We start from the raw sequence: 18,070 nt of genomic DNA, 5'->3' as shown, positions 1-18,070 counted from the left end.
GGAGCTGGGTAGGTAATCACATTTCTCCTCCATGTTGAACATTTTACCCTCCTAGTAGACCATGGACACATGTTTTCAGGAAATACACGAAAGCAGATCCTAGAAATCTTTAAAAGTTCTTTTGCATAAATTTCATTTTCTCCTCAATAACAGGCTACAGAAGCAGACACTAGTGCTGCCATCTTACAGATAATAAAACTAAGGCATAGAGAGAGTAAATAACTCACCTCAAGTCATAAAACAGGTGAGTGAACAGCAGAGAGTCATATGACCATACTGTGGGGCCCCTCATGAACTTTCTGCTCTGGGAAGCAGCCAGGCTTGGGGCCCGGGTGTGGAAGGGACAAGGGACTCCCCAGAGCACAAAACACCTGCCTCCTGGGGCCCTTCTCAACATGTCCTGTTCAGCCTCACTGAACCAGATCTAACAATCTTGGCTCCCAGAGGTTGCTACAGCTCTCTGAACCTTAGAATCTTTTTCAATTCCAGCTAGAATGCTGCATCAAGCACTCCACAAGTTTGGTGAAAAGTTGGTACACAGACGTCTGCTGGAACAAAAAGTCCACGAGTTTAAATCTGGTAGAAGCCTGAGCACTCTGGATTTAGTGGCCCTGGGTGTGGGCTGCACAGTGGGGGTTGGTGTGTATTTCCTGGTTGCTGAGGTGGCTAGTAGTCAAGTAGGACCGGCCACTGTGATATGCTTCTTGGTGGCTGGCCTAACTTCGTTATTGGCTGGGCTGTGCTATGCAGAGTTTAGCGCCCGGGTTCGGCATTCTGGTTCCGCATATCTCTATTGTTTTGTCACTATAGGTGGACTCTAGGCATTCATCACCAGTTGGAACCTCATCCTCTCCTTTTTTATTGATACAGTCGTTGTGATCCAGGCCTGGACCTTAATTTTTGACTACCTAATTAGAAACCAGATCTCTGAGAGTATCTCAGAGCACATTCCCCAAGTCTTAACAGATAATCTAATCTACTTTACTTTGGTCCTTGGATTTTTTTCTCTTAGAATTTCAAAGAGTGGCTTATCATAAGTTCTTCATAGTTTTAAACTGTTCACATTGGTGAAGCTTTTGGTTCTCAGTTTTGTCATCATCTCTGGCTTCGTTAAGGGGGGACCTGCACAACTGGAAGCTCACAAAAGAGGATTACGTAAAGGATGGACTCAATGACACCTGGCCTGGGCTCTCTGGGCTCTGGAGGATTCATACCATTTGGCTTCCAGGGGATTCTCCAAGGAGCAGCTACCTGTTTCTATACTGTTATAGGTTTCAGCGTTCTTGTTACCAGAGTCAAAGAATCGCACATGCCTGAGCGTTCCATCCCCATGGGCGTTGTTATTTCACTGCTCACCTGCTTCTTGGTGTATTTTGGTGTCTCTGCAGCACTTACACTTATGGTGCCTCACCACCAGCTCCGACCTGGGAGCACCTTGCCTGAGGCATTTCTCCATATTGGATGGGACCTTGCCTACTCTGTTGTAGCTGTTGCAATTTTCTGTAGTATTTTTATCAGCATGTATGTTCCCCATACGTTTTGTTATACACATGATGGCAAAGGATGGCCTCCTGTTCCCTGTGCTTGCCAGGGTCATCACTGGCACATACACCCACTTGGTGTCCAGCATATTCATTTATGTGATTGCAGTAATTATATTATTATTCTTTGGATTCACTGATCTCTTGGGCCTCAGGTCAATTGTGACCCTGATATCTTATTCCCTGGTAGCTTTTTATGTTCTCATCATCAGGTTTCAGCCTGAGAGGAGGAATAAAGAAAACGAAGCAGAGGAGCAAGAGGAGAATGAGGGAAATGAAGCAGAGGTGCCAGAGGAGAACCTACCCGCAGCAGAGAAGCTAACTCTACAGAGACTATTTTTTTCCAGGCAGCCCCACCCCCACTCCACTCTCTGGCCGGGTTGTCTATGTTTGCTCCTCACTGCTTGCTCTGCTGCTGACTCTCCTCTGCCTGGTGCTGGCCTGGTGGCCAGATCTGCTTTCTGAAGACCCAGTGCGGATCACAGTGGTTGTGCTGCTCCTGGTGCTCATCACTGGGATCACAGGGGTCATCTGGAGACAGCCACAGAGCTCCACTCTCCTTCACTTCAATGTACCTGGTCTGCCTCTCCTCCCACTCCTGAGCATCTTTCTCAATGTTTATCTTATGGTGCAGATGACAGCTGGCACCTGGGCTCTATTTGGTGCCTGGATACTGACTGGATTTGTTATCTACTTCGCTTATGATATCCAGACAGCCTTAAGTGACCAAACCATAGACCTTGAACTCAACAGTGCCAGTACATTTTTGGTTTGACATCAACACACCTGAATTCAGTCTGGTTCCCTACACAGTAATGGGGAATACTCTTGAGCACATGGGAATCTAGGGCTCCTATGAGATATTGGTGTGAGAATACTAATAGAGCTCCATATTTATGGTAGAGTGAAGGATTTAACTTTGCTCTTTCTCTCTTTTTTTTTCTTTCTACTTTTTGTGTCTATACTGCTTACTGACTTTTACAAAATTAGTATTAGAAGAAGCTTGAAGGCATTTTCCTCTTCTTTGGTTAAATATCCACTAGTGAAGGATGTAACTAGCTGTCTTAGTCAGTATATCATGACTCTTGATCTCAGTCTGGTGAGTATGATCCCCACAGTGGTTGTAGCCATTGGGAAAATATCCAGTAACAGAATTACTGGATCACATGGTAGTTCTTTTTAAAAATTTTGAGGAAATTCTATACTTTTTTCCATAATGCCTGCACTATTAACATTCCCACTAAAAGTGTATGAGCGTTCATTTTTTTCATTATCTTCACCAACACTTGCTTTTCTTCTATTTTTCATTTTAGGTAAACTGATACCTGATTGCAGTTTTAATTTGTATTTCCTTGATGATTAGTGATCTTTTCATGTGTCCATTGACCATCTGTATGTCTCTTTGGAAAAGTGTCTATCTATTCAGGTCTTCTGCCTTTTTTATTTGGATTATTATTATTATTTTTTTGGAATTGCACTGAATAAGTTCTTCATGTATTTTGAGTGTCAACCCCTTATTGATATATCACTTGTGGGTATCTTCTCCCATTCAATTGCCTCTTTTTGTTGTAAATGGTTTCTTTTTCTGTTGGAAAGAATTTTAGTTACATGATTTTGAAAAGATATATGTACCTTATGTTTATTGCTGCATTACTTATAATAGGCAAGATATAGAAGTAACCCAGTATCCTCTGATAGCTGAATCAATAAAGAAGATGTGAGATATATGTATATATGTATATATATATATGTATATATATATGTATATCTATATATATGGCATAAGGAAGAATAGAATTTTGCAATTTGTAACAACATGGATGGACTGGGTGGGTATAATGCTAATGGAAATATGTCAGTCTAAGAAAAACGAATGCCATATGTATGTTTTCACTGTTATATAGAATTTAACAAATTAAAAAAATTAAAAAGAAAAAAGACAGAGAATAAAAAAAAACCCACCCAGACTCCTAAGTAGAGGGCCAAACTGATAGTTGCCAAAGGGGAGATGGGTAGGGGAATGAGTGATTTAAATAAAGGGAACATGAATACTCCTAACTCTGGAAAACAAACTAGGGGTGGTGGAAGCGGAGGAGGGCGGGGGGTGGGGGTGAATGGGTGACGGGCACTGAGGGGGGCACTTGACGGGATGAGCACTGGGTGTTATTCTGTATGTTGGCAAATTGAACACCAATAAAAATAAATTTATTATTAAAATAAATAAATAAATGGAACTTATCTTCATGAGCACTGAGAAATATGTGGAATTGTTGAATTCTTATAGTGGACATGTGAGAGTAATATAAGAACATTGTAAGCTCATTATATTCAGTAAAAAATAAATAACTAAAAGAAACTAGAAAAAGACCAAAAAAAGATGACATATGGCCCCTGCACTAAAGAAGCTGCTACTCTAATACAAGGTATAAAGCAAAGCTGTAACACAAAGTAGAAAGTGTTGTCAAAAGTAATATACAAATGGAGGGTATTATGCTGAGTGAAGTAAGTCGGTCGGAGAAGGACAAACATTATATGTTCTCATTCATTTGGGGAATATAAATAATAGTGAAAGGGAATATAAGAGAAGGGAGAAGAAATGTGTGGGAAATATCAGAAAGGGAGACAGAACGTAAAGACTGCTAACTCTGGGAAACGAACTAGGGGTGGTAGAAGGGGAGGAGGGCGGGGGGTGGGAGTGAATGGGTGACGGGCACTGGGGGTTATTCTGTATGTTAGTAAATTGAACACCAATAAAAAATAAATTAAAAAAAAGTAATATACAAATGAAGTATTTGCGGAATTCAGAATAGAAGATGATCATTTGTGGCTTGCACAGTGGTGAGAGTTAATTGGTGAAATTAGCGGATCTCTGGCCTTGTGCTTGTCTGTCTCACTTGGGTGTGGAATGCCTCAGATGGGCTCCTGCTCAGAACAGGGTAATGTACAAAATGAACTCTCAAAATCATTGTTGTCCAAGAATTATCCAGTCAACTTCTTAAATGAGAGGCTGTGGTGGATGTGTGGTGTATGTAATGTGGTGACACATGGGGATGATGAGTGACAGAAGAAAAACACCAACCTTATTAGAGCACTGAAATCTGCTATCAACTCTCCTAATCCTTTGGACATTCGGGTTCAAATAGAGTTTTAGGTTTACAAATCCTTCCTCTCTCCATCCATTTATTTTGTGTCAAGGAGATATTCAAATCTCCTAAGGGAAAAGAATATCCCTCTTATGTATTACTTGTATCTCCACAGTCCCAAAATGATGATGATGATTGTATACCCACCATTTGCTAAGTATTCCACTTTCCACCACCACCTATTTATTATGTTTTATTTTTTTATGGGAGTTCAATTTGCCAACATATAGCATAACACCCAGTGCTAATCCCATCAAGTGTCCCCTTCAGTGCCTATCACCCAGTCACCCCTACCCCCTGCCCACCTCCCTTTCCACCACACATTGTTCGTTTCCCAGAGGTAGGAGTCTCCCATGTTCTGTCTCCCTTTCTGATATTTCCACTCATTTGTTCTCCTTTCCCCTTTATTCTCTTTCACTATTTTTTATATTCACCAAATGAATGAGACCATATAATGTTTGTCCTTCTCCGATTGACTTACTTCACTCAGCATAATACCCTCCAGTTCCATCCACATCGAAGCAAATGGTGGGTATTTGTCGTTTCTAACGGCTGAGTAATATTCCATTGTATACATAGACCACATCTTCTTTATCCATTCATCTTTCGATGGACACCGAGGCTGCTTCCACAGTTTGGCTATGGTGGACATTGCTGCTATAAACATCAGGGTGCAGGTGTCCCGGCGTTTCACTGCATCTGTATCTTTGGGATAAATCCCCAGCAGTGCAATTGCTGGGTTGTAGGGCAGATCTACTTTTAACTCTTTGAGGAACTTCCGCAGTTTTCCAGAGTGGCTTCACCAGTTCACATTCTCACCAACAGTGCAAGAGGGTTCCCCTTTCTCCACATCCTCTCCAACATTTGTGGTTTCCTGTCTTGTTAATTTTCCCCATTCTCACTGGTGTGAGGTGGTATCTCATTGTGGTTTTGATTTGTATTGCCCTGATGGCAAGTGATGCAGAGCATTTTCTCATGTGCGCATTGGCCATGTCTATGCCTTCCTCTGTGAGATTTCTCTTCCTGTCTTTTGCCCATTTCATGATTGGATTGTTTGTTTCTTTGCTGTTGAGTTTAATAAGTTCTTTATAGACCTTGGAAACTAGCCCTTTATCTGATAGGTCATTTGCAAATCTCTTCTCCCATTCTGTAGGTTGTCTTTTAGTTTTGTTGACTGTATCCTTTACTGTGCAAAAGCTTCTTATCTTGATGAAGTCCCAATAGTTCATTTTTGCTTTTGTTTCTCTTGCCTTCGTGGATGTATCTTGCAAGAAGTTACTGTGGCCAAGTTCAAAAAGGGTGTTGCATGTGTTCTCCTCTAGGATTTTGATGGAATCTTGTCTCACATTTAGATCTTTCATCCATTTTGAGTTTATCTTTGTGTATGGTGAAAGAGAGTGGTCTCGTTTCATTCTTCTGCATGTGGATGTCCAATTTTCCCAGCACCATTTATTGAAGAGACTGTCTTTCTTCCAGTGGATAGTCTTTCCTCCTTTATTGAATATTAGTTGACCATAAAGTTGAGGGTCCACTTCTGGGTTCTCTATTCTGTTCCACTGATCTAAGTGTCTGTTTTTGTGCCAGTACCACACTGTCTTGATGACCACAGCTTTGTAATACAACCTGAAATCTGGCATTGTGATGCCCCCAGCTATGGTTTTCTTTTTTAAAATTCCCCTGGCTATTCGGGGTCTTTTCTGATTCCACACAAATCTTAAAATAATTTGTTCCAACTCTCTGAAGAAAGTTCATGGTATTTTGATAGGGATTGCATTAAATGTGTAAATTGCCCTGGGTAACATTGACATTTTCACAATATTAATTCTGCCAATCCATGAGCATGGAATATTTTTCCATCTCTTTGTGTCTTCCTCAATTTCTTTCAGAAGTGTTCTATAGTTTTTAAGGTATAGATCCTTTACCACTTAGGTTAGGTTTATTCCTAAGTATCTTATGCTTTTGGGTGCAATTGTAAATGGGATTGACTCCTTAATTTCTCTTTCTTCAGTCTCATTGTTAGTGTATAGAAATGCCATTGATTTCTGGGCATTGATTTTGTATCCTGCCAAGCTACCAAATTGCTGTATGAGTTCTAGCAATCTTGGGGTGGAGGCTTTTGGGTTTTCTATGTAGAGTATCATGTCATCGGCGAAGAGGGAGAGTTTGACTTCTTCTTTGCCAATTTAAATGCCTTTAATGTCATTTTGTTGTCTGATTGCTGAGGCTAGGACTTCTAGTACTATGTTGAATAGCAGTGGTGAGAGTGGACATCCCTTTCTTGTTCCTGATCTTAGAGGAAAGGCTCCCAGTGCTTCCCCATTGAGAATGATATTTGCTGTGGACTTTTTGTAGATGGCTTTTAAGATGTCGAGGAATGTTCCCTCTATCCCTACACTCTGAAGAATTTTGTTCAGGAATGGATGTTGTATTTTGTCAAATGTTTTCTCTGCATCTAATGAGAGGATCATGTGGTTCTTGGTTTTTCTCTTGCTGATATGATGAATCACATTGATTTTTTTTTACGAGTGTTGAGCCAGCCTTGCGTCCCAGGAATAAATCCTACTTGGTCATGGTGAATAATCTTCTTAAAGTATTGTTGGATGCTATTGGCTAGTATCTTGTTGAGAATTTTTGCATCCATGTTCATCAGGGATACTGTTCTATCATTCTCCTTTTTGGTGGAGTCTTTGTCTGGTTTTGGAATTAAGGTGATACTGGCCTCATAGAGGAGCCATAAACAACACATATGATGTTATTGTATTCTAGTATAATTTGATTTATGAACACTGAAATTTTAATTTTATAAAATGATATGTCATGGAAAAAAAAAAAAAAAGCTTTGGGGATCCCTGGGTGGCTCAGCGGTTCAGCGCCTCCCTTTGGCCCAGGGCGTGATTTTGGAGTTCTGGGATCGAGTCCCACATTAGGCGCGGTGCTTCTCTCTCCGCCCATGTCTCTGCGTCTGTGTGTGTGTGTGTGTGTGTGTGTGTGTGTGTCTCATGAATAAATAAATAAAATATTAAAAAAAGGAAACAAATAGCTTTGCATATACATTCGAAAATTTTAGCAATCAAGGGTTATTTTGGATTTGACTAATATTGTTACTGGAATTAAACTATAAGAAAACACAAATTCTTGACCATTTCACCCCACAAGGATGAACAGTAACTTTTAAATGAACCTCAAAATAAGTATTTATAAAGTCACCTATAGAGCAGTAGTGACTTAATTCTCCTCTTTATCTACTATTTATTTTAAATAGTCAGGAAGTCAAAACTTAGTGAAATGTCTCCTACCAGAAAGTCTTAAATGAGAACTCCCTAAAACAACTTCCTGAGCTCAATACTTCAAACAGGGAAATGTGAAATAAGCTAAGAACTCTTCATGTTACTGATTTTACAGTAAATAGAAGAAAGAAGAAAGAGTTTTCCTACCTATTCCTGACCCTTGACTGGGTCAAATGCAATCTGAATCATAATAAATCAAGATGCCTCATTTGATCTCAGTATTATTTCTCCATGGTTTTTTTCCTCCATATGTATGTCCCCTACTTAGCCAACATTTATATATAAAGGCAACTTCCTAGGTTCTTTATAAATATTTAAAAATGTATATATATTTGAAACTTGATTTTTTTAAATGTTACACAGATGAAAATGCCCTATAAACAGTAAATAGCCAACTCCTAACAAACCATAAGTAAATTTACTACACTGAGATATGTCCATAGCAAATTTTGGCCTAGGTACTTAAGGATCTTCTGCTTAAATTCTATTGCTTAGGTCTTCTGTTGAAATAACAGATTTTGTGGTGGTACAAGTAGTGAAAGAGGGGGCCACTTATTTTGGAACACCTAATTATTTCATACTATCCTTATGTGATATATGAGAGTGTGTGTGAACTAGTTAAATTTATATCTTAGATCCTTACCCAATCCATGGTGGGCAAAAATCAGGCTACAGGAAGTATGTTTAGCTTCCTCCTCTGCATCTTGCCTTCTCAAATGAATTGACTTTTTCCTTTTGAGTTTTTATGGATCTTGTGAATTTTCAGTTTACTTATATTTAAATGCAAATGAAGAACACATTTTCAAGCCAAGTATATATTATTTTAGGTTTAAGTGTACTCCAGAACACTTCAAGTACAAATTAAAAAAAAAAAAAAAAAAAAAAAAAAAACGGAAAAAGTAGTGAATTCTGAATTAAGTATTTGTGGCTGGCACAACAACCCTACCTATCTGGAGAGCATATATATACCTCAACCATGAGGAGTTACAAGAAAAGCAGCTGGCGTTCATCATATTGCTTAGGAGTATGTAAATTAAAGCTTTCCCTTAGAACTGATAAAACCCTGAAAGCAACTAGAAATGATAACTGACAATAGAGTTCTGGAGACTATGTCCATATTAGAGGATTTCTGTCTTATAACACAACAGATTATCCTTGAGGATGAGCCAAATTACCTAAGTATTGAAATTATTTTCTTTAAACTCTGTATTTAGGAGTGTATATATTTTAGGAATACAACCATCACAAATGTGCACACATTCCTATTAGCTCTTGAGTAGTAAACTCTAGTTAACTGGGAAACACATTTGTTTGGAATCCTTCATTCTTTGATAATACTAGGTAAATGAAGCACTTAAAATATTAAGGGGAAGCATATACAAAATAGAATACAATCTTCAGGCTGTAATATAATACCCTAATAGTACAAAAGTATCTACAAGGTTAAAAACAGAGAAATTGCCTTCCTAAAATATCATCATTACCATCGACAGGAAGAGAATCTCCTGCATGGTCAAAGGACCAGAAAGCAGCAGGGGGTCTGTTCAGAGCTCATCATTGCACCAGAATCAGAGGGAAACACCGGGGAAACCCACATTCTGCACAGTTTTTCCTATTTTATTTCAACCTAACCCTATTGTTAAATATTACAAACTAGAAATAACAAAATAAATTCCATTTCACTGTCCTGTAACTAAACAAAAACACTGTGACATATTTAAACATATCTCTCAGTCAGCAAAAATAAAAATGAAAACTTCTTGGTTTTTCCTATGTTCCTTAAACATATAAAATAGTAAATGTTATTTCACTTGAGCTTACAGTACGTTAAAATAAAGGTACAACAGAATAAAGCAGTTTATCTGGATAACCAAATTTAAATTCATGGCAAAAAAGCTGTGGGGTAAAGATTTCCATTTTGAGGAGGAAGGAGTCACCCATACCCTGGATGCAAAAGCACTTATATACCAATCAATTTTTAGTCTAGTCAATAATATGTTGATTCAAGGTAAACTGATCAAACTACCCAGGCAGTGCTGATTTCTAATCAACAGCTCAAGTGACTGCTGAGTAGGGTAGATTCACTCACTAGTCTGTCCTGTGCCTCCATGATATATAAAAAGACTAGATTCTGACTGAAATGCCAAATTCTTGATTAGTGGTAGTAAGAGTTTAACGGAACCCCCGTGGTTATTTTTTTAAAAGTGCTGACAGAGGGGATCCCTGGGTGGTGCAGCGGTTTGGCGCCTGCCTTTGGCCCAGGGCACGATCCTGGAGACCTGGAATCGAATCCCACGTCAGGCTCCCAGTGCATGGAGCCTGCTTCTCCCTCTGCCTGTGTTTCTGCCTCTCTCTCTCTCTCTCTCTCTCTGTGTGACTATCATAAATAAGTAAAAATTAAAAAAAAAGTGCTGACAGAGTAAACATTTCGACAATAGTTAAATTGTAAATGTCATTTGCTGATTTCACTTAAGACTAGTGACACAACCTGTAACAAATTTAATAAACATCTATTGTATTCCCAGCTGAAAATTATCTTTCTTAAGGAAGATTCTCCTTTTATTCACATAAATTTTTTTAAATGTTTTTAGTTTAAAACAGTAATTTCAAACCATGTTTAATCTATGGAAAATCTCAAGGGGAAGTCAGCATGTAATTCAAAATGGTGGACAAATGTCTTACATTTTAGAATACTTTGTTTTTCCTGTGCATAGTGCTATAGCTCTTTCTTAGAAAACAAACATGAGCTTATGTAGGCAATTGTTAAGACAAGGCAATAGTCCAACTGCAGGAAAATTGAGATGTTTTCTCTTGATTTCTTCTTCAACAGTATAATTTTCTATTTGACAAACAAGGAAATAGAAGCATTGAATAGAGGTCTTTGAACAAAAATCTATGCCTGTGACAATTGTGAAATTGGGAAGCTTCTAAGCAAACTTAGCAAAGAAGGCAGCTTTTTAAAGAGTTTCTCATAAACACTTTAGGAGACACTGACAAAGCATCACAAAATTAGACAAAGCCCACTTAGGGGGTTCTTCTGGAGATTTAGAAAAAGCAACCACAGAAATATTAAGGTGATCAAAATCCTGTCCCAGAAATTTGCATAATATTGAAAAATCAACCTTATAAAATGTGAAATCCATGTCGTATTATAAAATTCTGTAAATTGCAAGCTTTTCTTTTTTTTTTTTAACACTTTTGATAAAATAGTTCTTTGGAATCTCAAGAAACGAAAGGGAATGCCAAAAATTACTACTGGGATTCCCCTGACAGAATAATTAGGGGAGCATAACAAAATGGTTATAAATGAAACTCTTCTATGACTTTAGAGGCTTGACAGTCCCACCCAAGATCACCAGGAAGGTTTTGAACTTTCCACACCTCAGTACATTCTGCAGCTCTACAAACTCTTGTAAGGAAGAATGAATCAATTTTTCTTAATACTGATATGTATAAATTTAGGCAGTTTTGATGGATGATCACAAACAGGAAATAATGAAGAAATATGTAAGAGTATTAATGGTAAGAACCTGTGTTTTCAACTTTTGGGAAATAGAGTCAGAAGAGATTAAAAATGTGACCCCCAAAATATACATACGAGGTGGGTAAGCCTACAAATAGCAGCCAAAGAAATATTCGCTATTTCAAAAGCTTCTAAGATGTATAGTTGTAAGAAAATACTTTAGTATTTCAGGATGTCCAGAAGGCAAAGAGTTTATATTGAAGTTTTGCTTTTCAACCTTTGGATAGTACTACTTTATCTGAAAATCTTTGGTGATTAAAATTCTCAAAATGTGATCCTTACTGATTTGTACACCTATCTTTTATGTAGGAGACACAGCAGTTCGAGAAGTTTTTGAAGAGACTGGTATAAAATCAGAGTTCAAGTTTCTCCTGAGCATTCAGCAACAGCACGCGAACCCTGGAGCTTTGGGGAAGTCAGATATGTATATCATCTGTCGCTTAAAGCCATATTCATTCACCATAAATTTTTGCCAGCATGAATGCTTGAGGTGTGAATGGATGGATCTCAATGACCTGACCAAGACTGAAAATACAACTCCCATCACCAGCAGAGTCGCTAGGCTGCTGCTCTATGGGTACAGAGAAGGGTTTGACAAGATTGATTTCACCACGGAAGAACTTCCAGCAGTTTACGCAGGCTTGTTCTATAAGCTTTATCACAAGGAACTGATAATTACAGAACTATGACAGGAATGGATTAAATCCATATTTGCATATTTTTAAAAATCTTAAGTAAATTGTACGTGCAGAATAATGTGTGCCATATTATAAAAAGTAGTGGACATTTGGGGTTAACTAAATATCTGATTTTAATTTTCTCACAGTATAATTTACTTGAAGAAAACTTACTTGAAGAAAATGTGCAAATTTTAAAAGCCTCTTTTCAAATGAAGCAAATGTAAGGAAGAGAGTGTAGCTCTAAGTAAGCTTCACTAGATAAAGGCAAATGCAATATAAAAGGTGGAAGTCTATACATTTTCCAGGCATTTTTGTTGCTTTTTCTTTAGTAAGGCAATGATTAAATATTTACTCTTAGATAAAAGGTTATCTGACCATTTATCCAAACCGAGCAGATAACTGTACACATTTTTTTTCTTTCATTAACAAATTTCCAAAATATGCATCTTCTTTCATGTGAAATGAGATCAGATGCTGCCATTTAGATCAGCTCTTAGCAGACATTGGAAGAAAAGGTATAGCGTTCTGCCCAGGTCCTGTTTTTGGTCCAAGTTTACACTGCCCAGTTCGTTCCAGTGCCACATACCAACTGGAGCATTTCCTTGGCCAGTAAGTATTGTAGGTCTTAGATTCCAATCGTTCAAAAAAGAAGCACTCGTCGGTAACACACTGAGAAGCCAGTAACCTTCCACCTGCCTTCATAGCAGGATAGCGATTTGCACATGCTCCTCAGACGGACAGAACGCCTCTCTCTTCTGCTTCAAGTTGCAATTTGACGTGAGGATCGCTCTTCTCCCCGACCCCGTCCACCCGGCCCTCGGGGTGGATCCGCAGGAAGAAGCCCCCGTTTTTGCAGTACAGCCTCTTGGGGTCCTTGAAGTGTCCGGGCGGGAGGCGCCGGCAGGGCGGGCAGCGTGGTGATGCTCCCGGCTGCCATGCCCCACCCCGGAGGGGCTCTGCCGGGGTGTCCGCGCCCCCAGAGCCGCGCGAGGAGCCGCCGCCGCCCCGGCCCCCGGCCCGACCCGGTCCGGGGCGCGGCCACGACCCCGGCCCCCCAGCCTCCCTCCCGGCAGCGCGGGGCCGCGCCCGCAGGCCCCCAGCCTCGCGCGGTACTGCCGCTCCCCTCGCGGGCTGCCCTGGTGCGCGGGCGGGGAGCTGGGGCGGGGCCGGGGAGGTGAGCTCGGGGAGCTGCGCGCGGGCTGGGGAGCTGCACTCGGGGCCGGGGAGCTGCACTCGGGGCGGGGAGCTGCGCGCCGGCCGGGGAGCTGCACTCGGGGCCGGGGAGCTGAGCGCCGGCCGGGGAGCTGCACTCGGGGCCGGGGAGCTGCGCGCCGGCCGGGGAGCTGCACTCAGGGCGGGGAGCTGCACTCGGGCTCCGGGAGCTGCGCGCGGGCTGGGGAGCTGCACTCGGGGCCGGGGAGCTGCGTTCGGGCTCGGGGAGCTGCACTGGGGCAGAGGAGCTGAGCGCGGGCGGGAGCTCCCCTCGGGGCCCGGGGAGCTGCTCTCGGGCTCGGGGAGCTGCACTGGGGCAGGGGAGCTGCGCGCGGGCTGGGGAGCTGTGCCTGGGGCCAGGGCCTGGGAGCTGTGCTCCTGGAGATCATCTTTGAATTCTGACTACTACGCAAGGCATCTAAGGTATAAGGGGAAGTACCAAGAACTGCTTGGATGAAGCACATTTGAAATATCTCTGAAGCCCTGCAAGGAGATAGACAAGGGGCTATTATACATTGTTAGGGCCCTTGAAGGAAAGGACTGTCTGTGTAGTTCATTCATCACTCTTCAGCATGGTGGTTGGCATAACAATCAATAAACAGTTATTGAATAAGTAGACAATGAATAAATAAGAAACACTCTTGCATCAGGGAGTGGAGAATGGGAGAATACACCAAAACCCAAAGTGACAGGGATGTCAAAATCAGGTGCTCATTGGAAGTGATAGGGACCAGAACTAGAAATCAGTAATAACGTAGATGAATGAAAATGGACCAGCAGTTCAGCTGAAGAAGAAATCAATAGGCAACCAGGGAAGAGGGAATAAGGAGATGAGATTAAAATGAATATTTTGGGATCCCTGGGTGGTGCAGCGGTTTGGCGCCTGCCTTTGGCCCAGGGCGCGATCCTGGAGACCCGGAATCGAATCCCACGTCGGGCTCCCGGTGCATGGAGCCTGCTTCTCCCTCTGCCTGTGTCTCTGCCTCTCTCTCTCTCTCTCTCTCTCTGTGACTATCATGAATAAATAAAATCTTTAAAAAAAATGAATATTTTGCAAGAAGATATACGGAATAGATTTTGGGGAGAAAGAAAGCAGCAAAAGCAGATGAGGCCAAGTCCCTCCTAATTTAACAGGGATTCGAAAATAGCTTTGAAAAAAAAGAAAATAGCTTTGAAACTGACGAACTGGGATACTCCGCCGCTCACTCCCAGGCCTCAGAAGCAGACTTATTTCATTCAGCATAATGCCCTCCAGTTCCAACCACGTTGAAGCAAATGGTGGGTATTTGTCATTTCTAATGGCTGAGTAATATTCCATTGTATACATAAGCCACATCTTCTTTATCCATTCATCTTTCGATGGACACTGAGGCTCCTTCCACAGTTTGGCTATTGTGGACATTGCTGCTATGAACATCGGGGTGCAGGTGTCCCGGCGTTTCATTGCATCTGTATCTTTGGAGTAAATCCCCAGCAGTGCAATATTACTCAGCCATTAGAAATGACAAATACCCACTATTTGCTTCAACGTGGATGGAACTGGAGGGTATTATGCTGAGTTAAATAAGTCAATCAGAGAAGGACAAACATTATATGTTCTCATTCATTTGAGGAATATAAGTAATAGTGAAAGGGAATATAAGGGAAGGGAGAAGAAATGTGTGGGAAATATCAGAAAGGGAGACAGAACATAAAGACTCCTAACTCTGGGAAATGAACTAGGGGTGGTGGAAGGGGAGGAGGGCAGGGGGTGGGGGTGAGTGGTGACGGGCACTGAGGGGGACACTTGACGGGATGAGCACTGGGTGTTATTCTGTATGTTGGTAAATTGAACACCAATAATAATTATTTTATTAAAAAAAAGAAAATATTTGGGCCATGATTTGAGTGAGTTAAAAATAACTCCCTGTGAAAATTTATTGGAGTTACAAGTGAGTGGGTTTTTTAAAAAGATATATTGATTAATTTTAGAGAGAGAGTGAAGGAGAGCAAGTGTGAGTGGGATGGGGCATGATGGGCAGAGGGAGAGAGAGAGAATCTCTATTCCATGTCCTTGCCAGGACCTATTTTGGCATACTCACCCAGGTTGTGGTCATCGTGATCATTTGCATAATTGTAGCAATTGTGGCATTCTTCTTTGCATTTACTGATCTTGTGGACCTCAGTTCAATTGGGTCCCTGATACCTCACTCCCTTGTTACTATTTGTGTATTCATCCTCAGGTACCAGACTGAGAGGAGGAATGGGGGAATTGAAGCACAGGTGAAGAAGGAGAATGGACCTGCAGCAGAAAAGCGGATTCCACAAGGACTATTTTTTTTTCCAGGCAGCCCCACCCTCACTCCACTTTCTGGTCAGATTGTCTCTGTTTGCTCCTCACTCCTTGTTCTGCTGCTGACTCAGCTCTGCCTGTTGCTGGCCCGGTGGCCAGTACTGCTTTCTGAGAACCCATTGTGGATCACAGTGGTTGTGCTGCTCCTGGTACTCATCACTGGGATCACTAGGGTAATCTGGAGACAGCCACAGAGCTCCCATCCCCTTCACTTTAAGGTACTTAGTCTGCCTCTCCTCCCCACTCCTGAGCATCTTTATGAATGCTAGCACCTGGGCCCTATTTGGTGTCTGGATGCTGGCTGGGTTTGCTATCTACTTCAGCTATGGGATCCAGCACAAGCCTGGTTCCTTAACCTCACTTCACTTAGAGCCCAAACTGTAAACTGGAACCCAGCAGTGTCAGTACATATATGGTTTGACGTTATCATACCTGAATGCAGTGTGGTCCCCTGCACAGTAATGGGGGGTACTCTTGAGTACAAAAATAGCTAGGTCCCCATGGGATGTTGATGGAGGACACGAATAGAATTTATTTATTAATAGGATATATTTATTATGGAGTGATGGTTGAATCTTTGTTATTTCTCCTGTTTCAAAAACTTGTCTACTTTCAATTGTGTCTATAGCTGCTTACTGGCTTTTAAAAATATTATTAAAATAAACTTGAAAAAATGTTTTCCTTTTCTGTACTTACATGGCCACTACTGGAGGGAGTGCCTGGCTAGCTCAATCAGTAGGGCATGGGACTCTCCCCAGAGTGGTGACTTTGAGCCCAGTGTTGGCTGTATAACTTACTTAGCAAAATATCCAGTAGCAGAATCAGAATTACTTGTCATATGGTAGTTCTTTTTTAACGTTTTCCATAGTGGCTACATCAATTTACATTCCCACCAACCATGCACAAAGGTTTCTTTTTCTCTACATTCAGCCAACACTTGTTTTTCTAGTTTTATGTTTTTTGTTTTTGTTTGTTTGTTTGGGTGGTTTTTTTAGCCATCCTGACAGGTAAAAAGTGATATCTGACTGTAGCTTCAATTTGTATTTCCCTGATGGTTAGTGATGCTGAGCATCTTTTCATTTGTCTCTTGGGCATCTAATGTCTCCTGTGGAAAATGTCTATTCAAGTCCACTGCCCATTTTTTAACTGGATTATTTGGTTTCAGTGTGTGTGTGTGTGTGTGTGTGTGTGTGTGTATTGGGTTGTGTAAATTCTTCTCCCATTCTGTAGGTTGCTTTTTTGTTTTGTTGATGATTTCCTTTTCTGTGCAAAAACTTTTTAGTTACATAAATTTGAAAAGATACATGCACCCCTATGTTTATTGCAGCATTATTTACAATTGCCAGGATATGGAAGCAATCCAAGTGTCCATCAATAGATGAATAAAGAAAATGTGGTTTATCTGTATATACAACCATAAGCAAGAATGAAATCTTGTCATTTGTACCAATATGGATGGACTGGGTGAGTATAATGCTAATTGAAATATGTCAATCTGGGAAAGAAAAATCCCATACAGAATGAAATCTTGTCATTTGTACCAATATGGATGGACTGGGTGAGTACAATGCTAATTGAAATATGTCAGTCTGAGAAAGAAAAATCCCATATGTTTTCACTCTTATATGGAATTTAAGATATCAAACAACCTTTTAAAAAAAAGGAATAAAGAGAGACAAACAAACATATCCCCTTCGAAAATACAGGAAACAAAGAGTTGCTGCCAAAGGGGAGTTGGGTAAAGGATGGGTGATTTAGATAAAGGGAATTAAGAGTACACTTATCTTGATGAGCACTGAGAAATATGTGGAATTGTTGGCATTATATTGTACACCTGAAAATAATATGGCAATAGTGTATGTTAATTATACTTCAAAAATGAAAGAAACTAGAAAAAGGCAAATAAAGAGATGAAATGTGTCCTCTGCCCTTAAGGAGCCTATATTCTAATCCAAAGAGTAAAGCATAGCTGTAATACAAAGGAGGAAGTGTTTTCTTTTGTTGTCCCAAAATATTGGGAATTCAGAATGAAGGATGATCATTTGTGGCTGGCACAGTGGTAAGCACTGATTCGTGAGATCAGAGGAAACTGTAGAGGAATGGCATTGGAGTTGGCTCCCTCTAGGGAAAGACAGGATTTGGGCACATAGGGGCTTCAGGGAAAGACTGTGAGCAGAGAGAACACCATGAGGAAAAGCACAGGAAAATGAATCAGTGTTCAGAGCAGACCGAGCAGGCTGTGTAGCCTGAGCCGTGGCTGGGTGAGGGGCCACAGAGCATGGACAGGTGGATTGGAGTAGAGCTTTCCTCTGAGCACAGAGCTCTTTGGCTTTGAAGCCACTGCCCATGCTG

The 18,070-nt window shown here is 40.9% G+C and overlaps 1 protein-coding gene and 3 pseudogenes across 4 annotated transcripts in view; 2 read left to right on the top strand and 2 right to left on the bottom strand.

Moving 5' to 3' along the window:
- Positions 1 to 18,070, bottom strand: part of LOC112665493 (cationic amino acid transporter 3-like) — an 81,464-nt gene that overhangs the window by 24,921 nt on the left and 38,473 nt on the right. For 2 of the 4 annotated variants that reach the window (XM_035707325.2, XM_035707327.2), the window contains exon 1: positions 228 to 759. The exons of the other annotated variants lie outside the window; for them this stretch is intronic. The gene's annotated coding sequence lies outside the window, so the exon portion shown is untranslated. Of the gene's footprint in view, positions 1 to 227; positions 760 to 18,070 lie in introns of those variants that run through there. 4 annotated transcript variants of the gene reach the window in all.
- On the top strand, positions 495 to 3,575 carry LOC112665494 (cationic amino acid transporter 3-like; annotated as a pseudogene).
- LOC125753875 (fibroblast growth factor 2-like) lies at positions 11,580 to 14,629 on the bottom strand (annotated as a pseudogene).
- LOC112665607 (cationic amino acid transporter 3-like) lies at positions 15,400 to 16,237 on the top strand (annotated as a pseudogene).

The sequence above is a fragment of the Canis lupus genome, chromosome 27 (assembly GCF_003254725.2).
Source record: "Canis lupus dingo isolate Sandy chromosome 27, ASM325472v2, whole genome shotgun sequence".
NCBI classification, from domain to species: domain Eukaryota; kingdom Metazoa; phylum Chordata; class Mammalia; order Carnivora; family Canidae; genus Canis; species Canis lupus.
Note: the sequence above shows the minus strand (reverse complement) of the source record. Positions and strands in the feature narration are given on the sequence as shown.